General features: G+C 47.0%; 1 non-coding gene across 1 annotated transcript; it reads right to left on the bottom strand.

Moving 5' to 3' along the window:
- Positions 1-4889: 4889 nt before the first annotated feature.
- Positions 4890-4962, bottom strand: TRNAQ-CUG. The gene has a single exon. It is a non-coding gene; the product is annotated as a tRNA-Gln (tRNA).
- Between the last annotated feature and the right edge of the window lie 10094 nt (positions 4963-15056).

The raw sequence follows: 15056 nt of genomic DNA, 5'->3' as shown, positions 1-15056 counted from the left end.
TCCAGAAACCGCCCCATACCCGTTCTCAGTCAAACCCCCCTCCTCGCCCCTAGCACCGATCAATGCCTGCCCCCTCCCAGATTAGTTTTTTCTTTGAATTTATTATTATTTTTTTAAAAGATTTTATTTATTTATTTGTCAGAGAGAGAGAACGAGCGAGAGTGAGAGAGCACAAGCAGGGGGAAGTAGGCTCCCCACTGAGCAAGGAGCCCGATGCGGGACTCGATCCCAGGACTCTGAGATCATGAACTGAGCCGAAGGCAGACGCTTAACCGACTGAGCCACCCAGGCATCCCTTCCCTTTGCATTTAAAGAGATCTTTTTGGCTACCCTCTGGTGAATGAATTGTGGATGACTGGGGCAGCAGGTGACCGGGGAGCAAGTGAAGAAAAAGCCAAGAACCTAGGGTAAGCAAGGTCCAGGCAAGTGATACCTGTGGCTTGGAGCCCGGTGGGCGGCAGTGGGGAGAGAGAAAGAAATGGATAAATTTGGGATGTCTATGGAGGTAGAGCATGCAGGATTTGCTGACAAACTGGGTTTGACAGCAAAGGAAGGAATCAAGGTCAACCTGTCAAATACAAACAGTTCTGGTGTCAGGTAAGGAGAGATTTTCTGCTAGAAGACTATTACAGGAGAGAGAAGAGACTACTGCATGAGACAGGAAACAAGACCAGAATCTGATAACCCAGAAGGATGTTTTCTAGTGAAACAAATTTTTTTACTCCTACTCCTAGATTTGTTGCCCTGGGCAAGTAGAAAGATGGTGATGGCTCTTCTAGAGGCTAGAAAGGAGATTAGGGAACCCATGGGAACCAGAGGTGGGAAGCTGATGGAGCAGGTTTTACGGGAGGTCAGGGAATCAGGAATTCTCATTTGGTTTCATTAAGTTTGAGATACCTGTTGGCTGTCCCAGAACTAAAGCCCCAGTGGACAGAAAGGGTAGAGGTTCGTTTGGGGACCTCCCGGAACTCTCCAGAACAAGGCAAAGGAGGAACTGAGAACTGGCACCCAGTTTGTAGCAACAAAGTGTAGGCCAGCCTCCCCACCTCCTCTTCCCCGGTTTCAGGGCACACCCCTTGGATTCAAGAGGCAGAATCAAGACCAGAGGAGACGGCAGGGAACATGGTGGCCACGTTTTGAGGGACGCGGCTCTGGCCTAGGAGAGAAATTAGAAGACTGCAAAGGTTCTAGGAGTCTAATGTTATAAGATGACTTAGATTACAAACATCAACCTTAAAAATAAAACTGCCAAGTATTTTACTAGCAAAATATGGGTTTCTTTGGGAGCAGCAGAGAATTGCAATACAGGGAAACCAGGATATGGCAAAATCACAGATAGGCAAATCCAGAGAACACAGCAGAGGTATGCTCTTTTATAGAGGAAGGAGTGGGGGCGTTGGAAAGGCTGTTTAAACAAAAAGTCCATTGGAGCACACTGGGAGTTGGAAGTAGAGTGGCTTCTCATTGGCTGGTTGTGACTGTCTGTCATTAGCTGGGCTATTGAGGTGGGGAGGAGCCAAGCCTTCCTTTCTTCCTCCATAGTATCCATGGGCAAGGTTCTTCTCTTCCTGTTGGATTTGTAATTGACTTTGAGTGGTAGGGCGTGAGAGCTCTCCCTGTCCAACCTCCTGACTCCCATTTTAGTGAGGTTGCCCTTTATTCATTTTTACACAAGATCCTGTAGATAAGAAAACTTCCAAGTCCCCAAGATTCTAAAGGTTCCAAAACAAGGCTTAACCACTACCCTGGTAATAAACTTCAAGCCCCAAATGGTGGCCGCCATTGCCCTTCAGAATCTGTCCACTGGCTGCTAAGTTTGACATCACCTTGGCCCACTCTGTTCTCTGCTCATGAAACTCCACTCACACTGGCCTTCTTTCAGTTTCTTGAACACCAAAGCCAGCCTCAGGGCCTTTGCACTAGCTCTCGGCCTGAACTGTTTGGCCTGGAGATTGAGGTTGGCTCATTTACTGTTCCCAACTCAAGGCCAGTTCCCTCTAGAAGACACTTTCCCAGACCACACAAACGGAATTAGCTCTCTCTCCCAATCCCAGACCCTGCTTTAATTCATTAAATAAGGTATTTTATAAATATTAAACAAGTTTTTAAAGCACTTACCATGGTGCCTGGCACATAGGAAGCTTTCAGTGTGTTTGTTAAACATGTAAAAATTTTCTTCATAGCCTCTATCACTACCTGAAAGCATGTTATATATGCATTTGCATTTTTATTCTGCCTTCCCCTACCAGAATGTTCTCTCCAGGAAGGGCAGGGACTTCTGTCTGGTTCACAGATATATTTCCAGTGTCTGGCACACAGTGGATGTCCAATAAATATTTTGTTAAATGAATGAATACAATTTGTTAGTCTCTCAAATTTGTGTAAAGAGCAATCAAGGTCTCCAAATTCTCGAGTCTAAAGACCAAAGAAGTCTGGTTCCCAATATAGATTTCACAGTAACAGAATCATCTCTGGTGGATCCTGGTCTCTCTTTACCCTGGGCGACTGACAACTGACCCTTCTCCCCTACCAGCTACTTCTCATCAGACACCCTCTGATCTGGGCTGGGTGAGGCTGAAGCATGACCCTCTTTAAATTTAGCTCCTACCATGTATTTTCTTAGATCACTCTACAGGCCGCCATCCCCAGGGATCCAGCAGGCTGAGTGGTGGGTTGGTTCTGGAAATTGCTGTGTGTGTGTGTGTGTGTGTGTTTATTTTGCTTGGGATCCTCCAAGCCTTATGGTTCTAGAACTTGTGTGGGGATAAGCCATGACCTGCCTGGTGTTTGGCCCATGTGCCTTCCCCCCTGACTTTCTCTCCTCACAGCCCTTCCCTCCCTCAAAGCTGCCCCACCCAGCACCGAGAACTGGGCGAAAGGAGAAGTTAAAGATGAGTCTTGCTTCCTTCCTGGCACCCCTGCCCTCATGCTTCCCTAGATTCTAAGAGCATCCTTGGCTGTGAGTAACATCAGGGAATGGACAGTCACAGGAAGCAAAGCAGCAATATTCGTTAATCTGTTAAGGAACAGAAATTCAGCTGAGTAAATTTTAAAGCTCTAATTGGCCTTATTAAATGATTCATCAATCTGGCAGCATCCCATCTAGCAAATAAAGGGGCGCTCCAAGGAAATGTACAAAACGGAAGGTTTTTACAGGAGGGTGGGGCAAGAAAGTTATGAGCATCGTTACATTGTTTGGGAAAAGCAAGGGTCTTATCGTGCAGATTACCTCATCTTTCTTTGGGGACTGGAGAGGGTCCAAGTGGCCAACTCGTGGCGCTCATTGAAAAATTCCTGACTGACAGGGTAAGTCTACATTTTGGGGGGAGGTTGAAACTGCAGTTAGATTAAGTATCAAGCCCTGGTTTAGGAACTTGGTCTAAATGACACCATTTGGAGCCTTTGTGTGTGTGGTTTTTTGTTTTTTGGTTTTTTGTTTTGTTTGTTTTGTTTGTTTTTTAAGTAAGTTCTCTGCCCAACATGGGGCTTGAACTCAGGAGTCCGGAGATCAAGAGTCACATGCTCTACCAACTGAGCCAGCCAGGTGCCCCCTTGTGGTTTTCTTTTTCACAACTCTTCTACTGCTGTCCCCTCACCCCATCCCCAGATCCCATTCCTCCTCCACAGCACCCCACCCGCTGTTTTTGCATACCTTCTACGTGCCATAACCTGTGGCGAGCGGGAGGGGTGCGGGGGAGATGGGATGGTGTTGATGGTAAAAAAAAATAAGGCACTGCTCCCACAAATTCGCATCAGGAAGGCAGCCAAAAGATGAGCAAAATAAAATTGCAGGTCTTCGTGATTATCCTTGCTCCCTCTCCTCCTTGTCTGTATCCATTTATCAGTGGGTTCCATACCCGCCAGCCCTTTCTTCTGTTTTAAAAATAACTATTTCAAGGGACACCTGGGTGGCTCAGTCGGTTAAGCATCTGCCTTTGGCTCAGGTCATGATCCCAGGGTCCTGGGATCGAGCCCCACATCGAGCCCCACATCGGGCTCCCTGCTGAGGCATCTCCCTCTGCCTGCCGCTCCCCCTGCTTGTGCTCTCTCTCTCTCTCCCCCTGACAAAGGAATAAATGAGATCTTTTTAAAAATAAAAAAAAATATTTCAAACACAGAGACAGGACAGGCTTAGAGGAATTGTCAGCTGAATGCAACAATGCTAAACCATGTGTGCACATGCACTTTTATTATATCCTGACATTTTAACCATTTATTTATTTACAGAAATAAAATAATCCCAAGTGAGGCGGGGTCTCTCGTACCCCCTGCCAGATGTCATATTCCTCCCTCCCTCCCTCCCCCAGGGCACCGCTCTCTTATAGTTAATAATATCTCTATGCCTGAGATACCTTTTTAGTTTTTATCTTTTACTACATATCTGTGCATCCACATACCATATTTGGGAAAGCATTCCTTTGCAGGTTTAAAAACTGGCCTTTCTTCTTCACTTTTTGAGATTTGTTCATACCCATACATGCGGCTCTGGTTCATTTGTTGTTTTTTTTTTTTTTTTTTAAAGATTTTATTTATTTATTTGACAGAGAGAGAGCACAAGTAGGCAGAGTGACAGGCAGATGGAGAGGGAGAAACAGGCTCTCCGCTGAGCAGGGAGCCGGATGTGGGGCTCGATCCCAAGACCCCAGGATCATGACCTGAGCCGAAAGCAGCCGCTTAACGGACTGAGCCACCCAGGCGCCCCTGGTTCATTTGTTTTAACTCCTGGGAGGTATTTCAGGGAATGGCTTTGTTGCAAAGCCTCCATCCATTTCCCCCTTGGATTAATTTCCGGGGTATTTCAGTTTTCCCTCTTACAGACAGCACTGCATCTGTCACTTAGTTGAGAAGTTCCTCATTTCATCTTATTTATTTTTTTTAAGTAATCTCTACACCCAATGTGGGACTCGAACTCACAACCTTGAGATCCAGAGTCACATGCTCTACCAACTGAGCCAGCCAGGCACCCTGAGAACTTCCTCATTTCAAATGTCCAGTCATGGGGGTCTGGTTCCTTAAGCCTACAGCCTTTGATCTCACTCCACCTCCTCCTGCCCTCCCCTCTCCAGTCCACCCCAGTCCCCTACCAGAGCTCCAGGCTCCCCAGGCTCTCCTTCCTTCTTCTTTCTTTCCACTCTCCACTTGAAGCTGGGGGCCTTAAAACTGCACGTCTGTGATCACGTCCCTGACACTGGATGTACCCCCAAGCCCAGAGCTGGACAAGGGTGGGAACAGGGCATCTTCCTCACCTCTGGGCGCCCTGCCTGCCATGGCACCTGACCGGGAAGACACATTAAGTGAGATGAAAATGTCCCAGTTTCAGCAGCTGGCTTTGGAATTCTCATAGGGCAAGAAGTGTCTTGGGGGAGGAAAAAATATGTGGCTCAGCCGGTTGGTGGAGGCAGGGGAGTGGAAGAAGGGTGGAGGGCAGCGTCTTAAGAACTGATTGGCTGGAGCCAGGGCAGCAAGGGAGTGAGCTTAGAGGTTTTGCATTCCTGGCTCAGTTGGTAGAGTATACGACTTTTGATCTGGTCCTGAGTTCAAGCCCCAAGTAGAGCACAGAGCTTGCTCAAAAAAAAAAAAAAAAAAAAGGAACAGGAAATGTTCGGGGAGGTGGTGCGTTGTGGGAGGAGGACAGGGAGTTTTGGAGGGAACTTCTGGGAACAGGAGTCAGCTGAATGCAGCTCTGCCCTGCGGCTGCCATATCTCTGTGTGGTTTCGGCCAAGTTAAACCTCTCGGTTTTCCCCACTGGTAAATGCGCTCCTAACTGCACCTACCTCCCAAGGATGTAGTACCGGTCAAATGTCATAATGGTGCTATTCTGCACCGAATCCTGCACACAACACACAACTTTTTGGTAAGCCCGTGAGAGTAGGGACTGGGCAGGCTTTAAAGTCCTGACCCCTCACTCCTCCCAACCCCCGGCTGGGTTAAGGAATCCCCTTTGAGCGCCTCCAACAAAAGGCACGAATCCTGTTATCCTCACATTACTGCTTTGAGGGAGGTGCTAAAATATTCCCCACCTCAGACGAGGAAATGGGGGCAGAAGAAAGTTCTGTTACCTGCTCCAGGTCACACAGCTCTTAAGCACCTACTGTTCTGGGTTGTTTCTCCACTCCTGCCCTTCCCTCCCTGTCCCCTCTCTGGGTTTGAGAGGACTGTTTCGCTCCATCCCTACTCCCAATCTGCCCGGTACAGACCGGTCGCTCTGCGTGGTGATGAAGAAATGAATGAGTGAGCCCCGCTCTGACGCCCACCCTTTCCATATCCTGGTGGGACCCCAAACGGCTGCACCCCCATCTGCTCGCGTCCTCCCTCCGCCGCTCCACCAGGGGGCGCCCTCTGCCCCACAGGTCACTGCTTTGGGTTGGAGGCGAGGTGGGTGAGGAGAACCCGAGAGGAACTGACCTCTCCCTGTCTTCCTAGTCACTTGCCCTGTGTGGCCAGGAGCTACGTGGGTTCGAATCCCGCGCTGGCCTTGAGCTGTATGACCTTGGGCGGGCGACTTGACCTCCCTCGTTCTAGTTCTCAGTAGGATGGGAACGGTATATTAGTGCCTCCCTCAGAGGCTGAAGGGCATCACCTGATTAATGACCAACCCTGGCAGACAGCCAGCAGGGTGCCACACTTTGCTGCTCTCTTGCTCTGGGTGTTTGCTATGAGCCGGGCGTGGTGCCCAAACCGCAGGACAGCCAGCCTGAACGCAGTGCCTTTATCTCCTATAATTTTTCGTACATAGTCAATTATACACGTAGTAGAGGATTATGGGCTCATAAAAATTTCCAAGACTACAGAAAAAGAAGTCCCCTCCTTTTTTAAAAGATTTTATTTATTTATTTTTGCGAGACAGAGCATAAGCTGGGGGAGGGGCAGATGGAGAAGGAGAGGCAGACTCCCCGCTGAGCAGGGACCCCGATGCGGGGCTTGATCCCAGGACCCTGGGATCATGACCTGAGCTGAAGGCAGACGCTTAACTGACTGAGCCACCCAGGCGCCCCCCGAAGTCCCTTTATCCCTTCAGCTCCTCGCTCCTTGTTCCTACCCCAGTTGCGAGGAGTTCCTAAAGTCACTGATGTTCTCAGTTCACCTGCAAGAACCAGCCTGGCCTGGTTCCATTGCTTTCTATCTTCCCACAAAGTGAGACCCACCCTTGGAGAGCTGATAAAGGGTGGGGCCCAAGGTCATGGGGTTACTGGCTCCTGGTGTTACTTTGGGGAAGTCACATTCCCCTATGTGCACCCGTGTCTCCAAATCTGCAGTAAATTCCATCTGCATGTAATCCCCTGTTTTATTTCAACTTGCTCTAGCTTCCAGAATAAGTGGAGGCAATGAGAAGGTGAGGATGCAGAAGGCCCCTCTGCCCGTGCCAGATGCTGGAGGCCCTGGAGACCCCAGGCCTCAGTTCGTTACATCCAGAGTGGATGCCAGCCAGCTCTGTGTCCAGGCCTGGCTGGGTGATGCTGGGGTCACAGCGGGGACAGAGGCAGCCCTGCCGTCATGGAGCTCAGTGGGAGGACAGTTCAGTCACCATTTACTGCCCAGTGTGATCAGGACTGGATTGGGGAGCACAGGGGACTGTGGGAACCCAGAGTAAGTGCCTGCTAGCCTGGGCAGGGGGTGGCGTCAGGGAGGGCTTCCCAAAATTAGGGCATATGTGAATCCAAAGAATGAGTAGAGGAGGATCATGGGCAAAAGTGTTCCCTGCAGAGGGAACAGCCTGTTGGGAGGTTCAGAGGGTGGCACAGGGGATTAGAGGAACTCAGGGTTGTCATTGATGATTCCAGCACAGTGTGTTGGGGAGCAGGCAGGGCAGTTGGTTTTTCACCTCTGGGGAGGGCAGGGCTTGGGCGGAAAGAGGGAGTGAACATTCTAGGTGGGGAAACAGCCTGTCCTGAGACCTGAGAGGTAGCCTGGAGGCCCAACAAGGCCTTTGTGGCTGGAGTGGGAAGGGAACAGGCAGGGGCCAGATGATACCAGATCTGGGCAGCAGGCATAGGTTTGGGGGTCCTATGTGAAGGTGAAGAGGCTGCTTTTAGGCAACAGGCTTGAGCAATGGAAATTTTAGCAAGGCAAAAGGGCGCACACAGTGACTACTGAGCTAATGCCAACAAGCTCATTACGCCATAGGCCCTAACCGACCAATGGGCTACTTAAAACCAGGCACAGTTCCTAAGATTACCAGAAAAAGGGAAAATTCCATATGTTCCCATACTCCTCCATTCGGCCCTATAACTATAGCCCCTCGCCACCGCCACGTGGCACAGTCTCTTTTTCTGTCCTACCCACTCCTCCCTTGCAGTATATTCAATAACTTCTAACCCCTTTGTTCTGCCTGGGGTGAATTCTTTCACTGCCTGCATCGGGATGCCCCACACTTAGTGGACAGAGGTGGCATTTGAAGCCTAGGAATGGCTGGACTCACCAGGAGAGAGAGAGAGAGAGAGACACCGTGGGTTCCAGCCCCCAGGAATCCCAGCTTTTGGAGGTGGGTCAGAGGAGGAAGGGGGATCAAGGAACTGACGATGAGGGCCCGGGAGAGAAGAAGGCCACCTGCCACCACCAGCGAGAGGAAGCACAGGTTCTCAACTGACTCCCCTTCAGAATTTGTATTTTGTAATATTTTTCAAAAATGATGCGTGGCTAATATTTACTTTGCATTCAGATTTATCTTCTTAGGACTTTGTGCCAGCCTTGGAGATCCCTGGAGATGCTTCTACCTTCACTTACTATTTTTGAGGATGTCTTTATCAATACTGTAAATTTTATAACCAGAGTTGACTACTGTTCAAAAGCATAGCTTTGGGGATCTTGCTCTGTGAATCCCTGAATTTGGTGCCACAATTTTGCCTGAGTTCCTTTTCAGATACCTGAAAAGCAGTAGTCTCACTATTTTGCTTATGTAGTACATAAAAATTCTTTTTAGAATTTTATATCTTCACACTTTCAGGTAGATGGAAAACTTTTTCCCATCAGTTTAAATTGTTACCATTGGTGTATTGTAAATATTGACATTTAAAAATAAAAAGTATGCCATTTTTTAAAATATAGCCAGTGGAGTCTTCGAGAACTGAGATCTACTATTAACCATCTACAAAAAGACATAAGCAATTTTTTCTTTAGTTTTACGTGTTCTTTTTTCTCTTTGAACTTGTATTTCTTTTTTTTAATGTATATATATATATATTTATTTATTTAGATTTTTATTTGTTTGAGAGAGAGAGAGAGAGTGAGCAAGAGAGAGAAAGAAGGAGCAAGGGGAGAGGGAGAAGCAGACTCCCGGCTAAGCAGGGAGCCAACCAGAGGCTTGACCTCAGGACCCAGAGATCATGACCTGAGCCGAAGGCAGCCGCTTAACTGACTGAGCCACCCAGGCGCCCCAAGCTGCTCTTTTTCTATTCCCTGAAAGACTTTGTGTAAGGTTGACATTATTTCTTCCTTACCTGTTCGGTAAAATTGACTAGTGAGGCTCTCAGAGACATTAGAGGGGAAAGTGTTTAATTATAGATTCAATTTCTTTAATCATTGTAGGACTATTCATGTTTATTATTTCTTCTTATGTCAGTTTTGGCAAGTTCTATTATTATTATGATTTTAAAATTTATTTATTTATGGGGGGGAGGGGCAGAGGGAGCAAGAGTCTTAAGCAGACTCCGGGCTGACTGCGGAGCCCGATGTGGGGCTCGATCGTGAGACCCTGAGATTGTGACCTGAGCTGAAACCAAGAGTTGGCTGCTTAACGACTGTACCACCCAGGCGCCCCTTGTTATTATTATTTTATCAGGTATTTGTCTACTTAGTTTATTTTTCAAAAATTTTTGTCTTAAGATTGGTCTGGTATTCTTTCTTATGTTTGTTTTTGTTTAAAAAAAATTCATTCCTTTCTCTCTCTTTTTCTTAAACAGAAGAAAAACAAACAGAAGTTTATTAACACATATATCTTATGTATACATAGGAGATACCCAGGGGAAAATGAGTATGTCCCCTTTCTCTCTCTTTTTAAGCAAGCATGGAGAAAATGTGTTCACACCATTAAATTAGATGGGAATCCAACACATATCAGTATAGCGGTGTCCCTTAATTCTTTTAACTCTTAAGCTGTATGCCAGAAATCAATTCTGATCTATCTCCAGAACATAGTTTAATGATTTCTCAGCTGACAGTTTGTCCAGCCCTCCCCCAATTTTGTTGAATGAAAAGTGTTGGAAGCAAAAACCTGAAAAGCAAAGACTTGCGCAAGGATTCATTATCCAGTCATTAGAGTTCCTCCCTTTCTCAACACCAGTGTCAGCGTTCTAAATCTCTTTCTTCGGTCACCGAGGATTTTCTGCCCCAAGAGTATGAATTGAGGATGGGAGGAAAGTCAGGTTTTTTGTTTTGTTTTGTTCTGTCTGTTTGTTTGTATTTTAAGAAGGTGGGTGAAGGACGGAAATAAGAAATGGCTAAGTCCTACACAACCAGGGGCTTTCTCAGGCAGATTTGTTTAGGGAATTGTCCATTGGGAAGATGAGGATCTGGGCATTAATTTCCTTTCACTTGTCCCTGTGTCTGCTTATCTGGTGGAAAATCTTCATGGATCCTTGCAGGTGTGTATGTATTCCAGATTAAGGACTGGTCTCCACCTTGAAGAGCAGTCTGTGTTTTCTGTTGTTACACTCTGATCTCTTGTGCCCTGGGTTAATAAAGGAGTTGGCCACACTTAATTTATTACAACCCAGAGTGTCCAGGCCTGTGTGTGCTGATGGATGCTTGGCCCTACGTTGCTGGGCACCAGCAGCACAGATCTAGTTATAAATAACCATTACAAACGACAGCAATGGCATATGGAGAGGGCATGGTGCCAGGTACCATGTCACACACTCCAGAGGCGTTGCCTTGTTTAATCCCCATTTTACAGATGAAACTGATACTCAGGAGTGTGCAGTCACTTTCCCAAGAGCACCCAACCAGTAACTGGCAGGCGTGAAGGCTTGAGCTCTAGTCTGAATCCAAGGCCCGTGCTAAACTGCCTTGGGACTCTAGGTTCTCAGAACTGTAGGATTTTAACCTTGGAACCTCACTAGAGGCCCTCTTACCCATCACCTTTGTTTTGCAAAGGAGAGCCTGAGGCCAGAGTCAGGGAGTGGCTTGCACTCAGGCATAACAGGTACAAGGAGTTGGGGGGTGGGAGCTGGAGGCATGGGTGGGAGCCTCTCCCTGTTGACATTCTGATACCAAGGACTTCGGCACAGTTTCTTTTGAAGATAAACACTTAATGCCAGTAGCTGAAGGAGTTCCTTAATCTCTTGGGAAATTCCTCCAGGAGGCAAGGGCATGGCTGAGGTGACTTCAGGGAAGCCCAAGCCAGATGCTACAGCAGCTTGGCTTCTCTTCCAGGGACTAAACGAGCAGGGGCTGGATGATCTCTCCATCGTTGGACATTCCAAGAGGGTAAAAGTCAGCAGAGTCCTGACCCCAAGGACAAACGAACTGCTGATTGAGGCCTCAGAATGAATATGAACCCTAGCTCTTCATTGGACCTCAATCCAAGCACGAGGGAATGGGGAGAGCCTAGGCAAAGGCCCAGCCTCTTCTAGTATCTGGAAGCTGCTCTCATTTCTTGGCTGCTGGCTGTATCACTCCCCTCCAGCTCCGACCCTCCTGCCACCCTCGTAATAAGAACCCTTGTGATTACATTGGGTCACCAGGATGATCCAGAATAATCTCCCGATCTCAAGATCCTTAATTTAATCACACCTGCAAAGTCTCTTTCACCATGTAAGGGAGAACATCTGGGGATGAGGGCGTGGGCACCTATGGGGGTGGTGGGTATTTCCAGCCCTCCACACCAGGACAAAGGAGGTGCAGGGACTTCAGTCTTCTATGGCATTCCTTCCGGGACCAAATCCTGGGGTGCCTTTGCAAGCACTCCTTCCCCTCTCCACGGTCCCTCAGTTGAATTTGTCTCCATCTCTAGTTAAATCAATATTCAGTGTTTACATTATCATGACTGTGTATAAAGTTCACAGAGAGTGACCTCCAGTTACATTTTCCTTCTCCTACAGGCTCGTTTTTCCGGGAGTTAATAACAGCCTTATCTTTCTTTTGTTTACCTTTCTAAGCACTTGTTTGTATTTCCTCCCTAGATTCTGATACAACCGTAAAACTCTGATAAAGCATATCAGGGAATTAGCATCATGATACTTAAAAGAACCTCACGGGTCACCTTTGAAGGATGCAAAGGAACCAACTGATTATTTGAAAGTTGATAAAGCAATAGAAGAATCAAGCATTCCTCTGGCTTTTTCAGGACCCCCTTTCTCTGAAGCGGAAGATCTTGGTTCTTAATGGGATTAACGCAGTTACCTGCTTTATGTTCTCATCCCCTGTACCTATTTATGCATCAATATCATATGTCTGTACCATATTTATACCACCTCTATTTAGATTGTCTACCTCTGTGTCATCTCCATCTACATAATTTATCCTTTTATTCTGTCACCTTTATACTATATGTCTATACCGTCTATCTATATCAATACCATCTACATATACCTAGGCTAATATTATATATCCATAGTCTATATTTGTATCTAACTAATGGTTTCAGAATAACAGCATCAATATTATTATGATATCATTAATGAAAGCCACTTAAGATGTCTTGCATTTCTTTTTGTTTTCAGGGAGGTATTGTGTCCATATGGTACACTCACATATTCACATTTACACACAGTGTCCCAACAACACAGATATCCAGTTGGGGCCCAGACCTAGCGTTGATACTCCCCCCCCCGGGAAACTTGTGCCCGCCTTGTCTTTCCTACTCAGAAACCTCCAGGTATGTCTCAGACTTTTCAAGGGCCCTTCACATACTACCTTACACGGACGCACCCACGCGTTCACCGAGCTCAGACCCACCGGGACTCAGCACAGCGTGCACAGGGGCACCCTCTCTCTCCCACACACGGACCATGTTCTTCCAGCAGTAATAGGTAACGAACGTCCCAGGGCTCTATAACCCTCTCCAGCCCAGCACCCACCCTCGCGTTTACCCGCACCTCGTCTTGCACTTGCCACAAGGATCAGACCCTCCGGACCACCAGATGGCGCTGTGAGCCTACAAATGTCGGCTCCAGATGTGGGGCTGAGGCGGGAAGGTGGAGGGATGGGAGGCGGTGAGGTGGGGACAGAAATGGCTGGAGAGGTAGAAGGCAAGACACGGAGGGAGAAATAGTAGCAATAATAAGATGATCCCTTTTAATCCTCGCAAAATCCCACGGGAACTACACTCATGAGTCAGTCCCATCCTACATAGAGGAAACTGAGGCTCAGAGAGTCAATGTCTTGCTAAATCTTGCCATTATCACTGCAAAGTACAGAGTATTATATTTGAATTTTCAATACAGAAAGTAAAAATTAGCTCCTAATCAGAGAGTAAAAATATGCCCGGCTATTCGGCAGGCTGGCATAACCGCGGGATAAAGCCAGCTACAATGTTAGGAGGAAACAGTATTCCTCCCAAAGTCACCCTGCAACTGGAAGTGTCCCAACGACTCCCCTTCTTGAGTGACTACTGCTTTCTTACTCAGAAAACCTTGTCCTTTAAGTCATAGATGATTGCAAGTTTTGCTGTTTGGAGTTATGATGGGAAGAATGAAGCACTCCCCCCTTGCCTGGTGGATCTAAGGCACTCTGATATTGGGAAGCAACTGTGGTTTCCAACCCAAGGGCAGAACTTTGGATCAGGGGTTTCTGAATACACAATCCTACACTTAACTTTCAGAGTTCTAGGTCCACAAGACCCTTCTCAGGGTCTAATTTTTTTTTTTTTTTAAGATTTTGTTTATTTTTTTTTAGAGAGAGAATGAACAGGGGCAGAGGGAGGGGCAGAGGGAGAGGGAGAGAGAGAATCCTAAGCAGACTCTACGCTGAGCACTGAGCCCGTTGCAGGGCTCAATCCAGGACCCTGAGATCGTGACCTGAGTTGAAGGCAGATGCTTAATGGACTGAGCCACCCAGGTGCCCCTCAGCTGTCTAGGTGGGGCTTGACCCCAGGACCTTGAGAACATGACCTGAGCCAAAATCAAGAGTTGGCTACTTAACCAACTGAGAAACCCAGGAGCCTCAAGTGCAAAGCTTTTAATTAAGCACACAGCTTAATGAGACACATTCATAATAGAATTTTGGGGGTACCCTGGATAGCTGTGCTCTGCCCTGTCTCCAGCAGATACCCACCAAATGGAACCACTATTCTGACCTCTATCATCTAGAGTACTTCTGCCTGTTTGAAAACTTCACACATACAGAATCATATATTATTTATAGTAAGCATTCTTCTTCTAAATTCTAAAATTTTTGAGGGGAAGTAATCTCAAGCATGCAGAAAAGTTTCAAGAATAAATAGAATACAGGGGCACCTGGGTGGTTCAGTCATTAAGCGTCTGCCTTCGGCTCAGGTCATGATCCCAGGGTCCTGGGATCAAGCCCCGCATCGGGCTCCCTGCTCCGCGGGAAGCCTGCTTCTCCCTTTCCCACTCCCCCTGCTTGTGTTCCCTCCCTCGCTGTGTCTCTCTCTGTTAAATAAATAAAACCTTAAAAAAAAAAAAGAATAAATAGAATACAAATAACATTCATTGTACTCTTCACCCAGATTCACCTTGAGTTGACATCTTATCCCATTTCCTAATTTGTCCTGTCTCTCTCTCTCTCATCTATCTTGTACTTTTTCTGAATCATTTAGGGTCAGTTACACACAACATGGCCCTTTACCCCTAAATCCTTCAGTGTGTATTTCTCAGGAACAGTGAGGTTCTGTGATGCAGCTACCATAGTTATCAACTTGAGTAAAGTTAACATTGATACAACACTTTCATCTCTACTGTTTGTATTCTTTTTTTTAAAGATTTTATTTATTTATTTATTTGAGAGAGAGTGAGAGAGCAAGAGAGCACAAGCGGGGGTGGGGTAGAGGGAGAAGCAGGCTCTGCTGAGCAGGGAGCCTGATGCGGGGCTCGATCCCAGGACCTAGAGATCATGACCTGAGCTGAAGGCAGACGCTTAACCGACTGAGCCACCCTGG

Source organism: Phoca vitulina, unplaced genomic scaffold (genome assembly GCF_004348235.1).
Source record: "Phoca vitulina isolate PV1807 unplaced genomic scaffold, GSC_HSeal_1.0 scaffold58, whole genome shotgun sequence".
Taxonomy (NCBI): domain Eukaryota; kingdom Metazoa; phylum Chordata; class Mammalia; order Carnivora; family Phocidae; genus Phoca; species Phoca vitulina.
The sequence above is the reverse complement of the archived record's forward strand: the minus strand, read 5'-3'. Positions and strand labels throughout refer to the sequence as shown.